This window comes from Otolemur garnettii, unplaced genomic scaffold (genome assembly GCF_000181295.1).
Source record: "Otolemur garnettii isolate 467f Iridium unplaced genomic scaffold, OtoGar3 scaffold00025, whole genome shotgun sequence".
Classification (NCBI taxonomy): Eukaryota; Metazoa; Chordata; class Mammalia; order Primates; family Galagidae; genus Otolemur; species Otolemur garnettii.
In genome coordinates this window covers 17,930,575-17,935,914 of record NW_003852420.1, presented here as the reverse complement: position 1 = coordinate 17,935,914, position 5,340 = coordinate 17,930,575, and the positions used below count along the sequence as shown (strand labels likewise).

At 45.9% G+C, this 5,340-nt stretch overlaps 1 long non-coding RNA gene across 1 annotated transcript in view; it reads right to left on the bottom strand.

The window, feature by feature from the left end:
- LOC111724675 overlaps positions 1-5,340 on the bottom strand; it is a 17,785-nt gene that overhangs the window by 5,736 nt on the left and 6,709 nt on the right. The window contains exon 2 of the long non-coding RNA XR_002772936.1: positions 1,839-1,974. This is a non-coding gene — a long non-coding RNA (uncharacterized LOC111724675). The remainder of the gene's footprint in view (positions 1-1,838; positions 1,975-5,340) is intronic.

The following is a 5,340-nucleotide window of genomic DNA, read 5'->3' as shown; positions in this document are numbered from 1 at the left end:
AAAAAAAAAAAAAGAAAAGAAAAATCCATTCTTTGCTTCTTCCAGCCTCTGGCAGCATTCCTTGGATTTTGACCACAACTCTTCAATCCCTGGCTCCATAATCACATTGCTGTCTCCTTTTCTGGGGTGGTCAAACCATCTTCTTATAAGGATTCATATGATTAGCCAGGGGTTGTGATGGTCGCCTGTAGTCCCAGCTCCTTGGGAGGCTGAGGCAAGATGATTGCTTGAACCTAAGAGTCTGAGATTGCTGTGAGCTATAATGCCACAGCTCTCTACCCAAGGTGACAGAGTGAGACTCTGTCTCCAAAAAAAAATAAAGATTCATATGATTGCATTTAAAGGCCACACTGATAATCTGGGATAATCTCTCCATCTCAAAATGCTTTATCAAATCCACCAAATCATTACCATATAAATTAACATTTATAGCTTCCAGGGATTAAGACTGATATCTTTTTTGTTTGTTTGCTTGTTTGATTTTGAGACACACTCTATTGCCTGTGCTAGAGTGCAGTGGCATCATCATAGCTCATAGCAACCTCAAACTCCTGGGCTCAAGTGATCCTTCTGCCTAAGCCTCTCAAGTACCTAGGACCACAGGCACATGCCACCACTTCTGGCTAATTTTTTCTGGTTTTTTTGCAGAGACATGGTCTTATTACATTGCTCAAGCTGGTCTTGAACTCCTGGCCTCAAGCAGTCCTCTTGGCTTGGCCTCCCAAAGTATAAGCCACTATGATCAGGATTTTAGGGGTCATTATTATGCCCTATATTTCTTTTCATTTTAGATTGCATAAAATAGTGACAGCTACTAGCATAACAATGTTCATAGCATTATTCACAATAACCAAAAGGTGGAAACAACCAGTGTCCATTAAAAGATAAATGGATAAAGGCCAAGTGAGGTGGCTCACACCTGTAATACTAGCACTCGGGGAGGCAGAGGCTGGTGGATTGCCTGAACTCACAGGTTCTGACCAGTCTGAGGCTGAGCAAGACCTCATCTCTAAAACCAGCCAGGTAGTACAGTGGTTATGGCACCAACCATAGGTGGCGAGTTTGAACCTGCCCAGGCCAGCTAAACAATGACAACTACAATAAAAAATAGCCAGGCATTGTGGCAGGTGCCAGTAGTCCCAGCTACTGGGGAGGCTGAGGCAAGAGAATTGCTCTTAAGCCCAAGAGTGTGAGGTTGCTGTGAGCTGTGACACAACAGCACTCTACTGATGGCAACATAGTGAGACACGGTCTCCAAAAAAAAAAAAAATGACTAGGAATTCACATTTGCTGAGTGCCTATGGCTTATGTGATACTGTACCAAGTGTTGTTTTTTTTTTTTTTAACATTAGCTTATTCAGCTCTCACAAGTCTAGGAAATTAGTATTATAACCTCCATTTGACATACAAGGAAACAAAGTCTCAGATAACTTATACCACTCATTCAAAGTTCCAGAGCCAGAAAGTAGTACAGCTGAGAACCAAGGCCAGGAATGTCTGACTCCAAAGTCTTATGCTCCCCCTTAGGCCATGCTACAGTTTTTCTCTATGGAAATATTTGGGATGAGGAGAAAGGTGACACTGGGACACAGGCCTGGGCCACTTCCTGCTAAAAAGTGGAATCCCCTGATTGTTAGGTCCCAGAGACCAGGGAGGCCAGGCACTGACACTGCCACTCTTCAGAAATATGGCTGTAAACTCTGCCCACCAATCTTTTTTTTTTGGCCAGGTCTGAGTTTGAACCTGCCACCTCCGGCATATGGGACTGGCATCCTACCCTTTTGAGCCACCGGCGCCGCTCTCCCTCGCAATCTTTAAAGCCATTTGTAGATACTCACCTGCCTTATAAATCACTGGAGCATTCATTTCCTGGGTGAAGGGGTTGCAGACCTAAAAGAATAAAAGAGACTTGGCCAGGAAAAGGCAGCCCCTTTTGACACATGTGTGACCTTTCATCCACCTGAGTCCTTTGACCTAGAATGGGCAAAACAAAACATAAATGAGTTACAGTGGAAAGAACAGGATCTTGTGCACAGGTTTTATCAGAGGACATTCCAGAACAATTTCCCATCAGTCCTGGTCTTCTGGCCTCCAGTCCATTCTGTACCATGGTGGCCTGATAAGTTCTCCCAATGTATAACTCCAACAAGGGCCCTCTCTAGTTCAAGAGACAAGCTTGGTATTTGAGTTCGTCTGGGGTGTGTCTCTATCTCTATTTTTAACTTCTACTACTCTCTCTTTTTTTTTTTTTTTTTGAAACAGAGTCTCACTTTGTCACCCTCAGTAGAGTGCTGTGGTGTCACAGCTCACAGCAACCTGTAGCTCTTGGGCTTAGGCAATTCTCTTGCCTCAGCCTCTTGAGTAGCTGGGACTACAGGCCCCTGCCACAATGCCTGGCTATTTTTTTGTTGCAGTTTGGCCAGGGCTGGGTTCAAACCCACCACCCTTGGTATATGGGACCGGCGCCCTATTCCCTGAGCCCCAGGCCCGCGCCCTACTCACTGAGCCACAGGCACTGCCCAACTTCTACTACTCTCAAACAGATTCCTACCCTTCTCATTTTTCTGTATACATGCCTCACCTTATTCCACTACAGCAGATTGTGGTGGCCATGCCCCATTCTAATTTTTCTTCTTCTGGTAACAATCCCTCCCTTTTCTTTGGAGAAATCTTTGCTCTTCACTCATACAGAGCACCCTGTGTCCTCCAACAGAATCTATGTTCCAGGCCACAGGGTTTAATTCAAGTGGCCAAGATTGACCCCATTTTAATCTTCTCTGGGACTTTTCTGCTAAAGATGGCAGGGAAAGCTGTCTTGCTTTCCTCTGATCTCCTGTAACTCTTATCCAAAGCTCTCTTAGAGCACTCAGCACTCTCCACCTTGCAATATGCTTATTCTAACATTTTCTATGAGATTGACTCACTGCTGCTTTCTCCAAGTGATCATTTTTTCCCCCAAGTGCTCAATTTTAACAAGCATTTACTGACTCTATCTTATGTGCAGACATTGCACTATACTCTGGGGATACAGAGTTGGATAAGACACAGTCCCTTGCTGAATGGATGGATGAATAAAAATGCTCCTCTGGGCCTCACCCAGCTTATCAGGGGGATATGAGCTGAAGAAAATAAGAGATATAAAGTTCAAAATCATTAGCATGGCCAGATATGATGGCTCACACCTGTAATCCTAGCACTCTAGGAGGCTAAGACCAGAGGATCACTTGAACTAAGGCGTTCGAGACCACCCTGAGCAAGAGTGAGACTCTGTCTCTACTAAAAATAGAAAACACAGCCAACTGCTGTGGCAGGCACCTGTAATCCCAGCTACTCCAGAGGCTGAGGCAGGAGGATCACTTGAGCCCAGGAATTTGAGGTTGCTGTGAGCTAGGCTGACACCATAGCACTCTAGCCTAGGCAGCAGAGTGAGACTCTCTCTTAAAAAAAAAAAAAAATGGACTTCAGAATCATTAGCCTGGTGTTCAAGACCTTCTACAATCTGATTCTAATTCTAATTTTGTCTACCGATACACACTCTTATCTCCAGCCAAGCTGAACTGTTTGTTGTCCTAGAACACACTGTTGACATATTTGAAAGGCTCTGGTTTTCTCACACAGTCTCTCTTCCTGTTTTTCTCTTCCATTCCGACCTTCCTCATACTCCATCTCATTTCTCCCTCTTTCTAGGTTTTCTATTTCTTTTCTTTTTTTGTCTCAGACCTGTGTGAGACACCCTCTTTCACTCTTACCTCTTTTCCCTTTCTAGCAGTCTCTCTTCCTTTTTCCTTCCTGTTCATTTTCCTGAGTTCTCTTTCAATGCTTCCCTCCATTTCACCTTATCTCTTAATTTTCCTCGATTTCCTAACCTCTTTCCCTCTCCACCAGACCTGCCAGTGGTTGTGTATAGTCCTCTCCTCCTAGGAGCAAAAGATGGGATAAGGCAATCTAAATCAAACAGCTTCTAGATCTTATCACAACAAATTCTCAAAGTGAGAGGCAAAGGAGAAGGGGAGAAACACAGAGGAAGGAGGGGATCCTGATGGCAGCAAAGAAACTGCCTAGTGTTTATGGATGAATCAGCAGGGACCACAATGCCATTACCTACCTCCAACCCACCCCCAGCTCTTCCCTTTCCTGTCTCTAATCAAAGAATTAGGAAAAATCAGAACTGAAAAAATCCTTGACATTCATCTATCCCACCTTCACAATTTTGCAGCTGGGGGAAAACTGAGACACAGAAAAGGAAAGCAACTAGCTAATGACTCAACAAGTCAGTGGCTCAGCAGGAACTGGAATCTCAGGCCTTTTTTCCCCCATCCTCCAGAAAAGGGAGTATCTTTTCACTATACCACATGACCTTCCTTCTCTTGTCAAGAGTCCCTCCCACTAGGTCTAACTCCTCCACCAGATTTGGGATGACATCTAACAATTCCCAATCTCCCCCCTATTGAGTACAGGGACCAGTGAAGTAGGGGCAGAAGGGACAAACCACATCACAAGTTCCAGCCCTAAATCTAATAGGGTGAGGAGGCATAATGAAATGTCAATCTTGCCTGTAAGGGGTCAGTCTCTCCTCTTTGGAGAGCCCCATTATAAGCAGCCTGCATTGAGTTAGGGGATGCTCTGTTTCAGCATGCCAACTTGGCAGGACCCCTCCTCACTCACTCAGCCTAGCTGGCTGCCTAGAGGCCCCATCTCACCCTGCCAGCCCCAGCCAGACTTAAAGCAGAGGCCACCCAGGCACAGGATGGTCAGTGGCTCTGGAGGAGGCAGCTAGAGGCCACTGGAGGCAAGGGGGAGGAAAGGGTTTCTGGCGGCTCTGCTTTCAGTCTGCTCCTCTGCTCCACAAAGGGCCACTGTCTGAGCACAGAGGGACCCTGGAGAGAGGCCTCCCAAGGTGCTCGGCAACAGGGCTGAATTTCATCACACTGGGCCTCTGGGCCAAGTAAACATCAGGGTAGGAACAGGCCCAGCAGTTTCTGCAGACTGGCTCCTGGCTCCAGGCAGGCTCAGTGGTATCCTCACCCAGTACTACCCTGGGACAACAAGAAGGGTTAAGGTCACCGGTCCAATTTTATAGCTTCAGAAATGGAGAATCAGGGATGGAAAAACTGGCTCTATCCATTTCTCAAGGAGCAGACAACCATCCTACATCCTTAAGGAGTTTTTCAAGAAATTTTTTACTTAGTTTAGAGGAAGGAGAGAGCTCCGTGAGCTGGAGTAATCAAGGAAGATTTCTTGGAGGAAGTATGATTTAAACTTAGCCTCTGGGCTCGGCGCCTGTGGCTCAAGGGGCTAAGGCGCCAGCCACATACACCTAAGGTGGCGGGTTCGAATCCC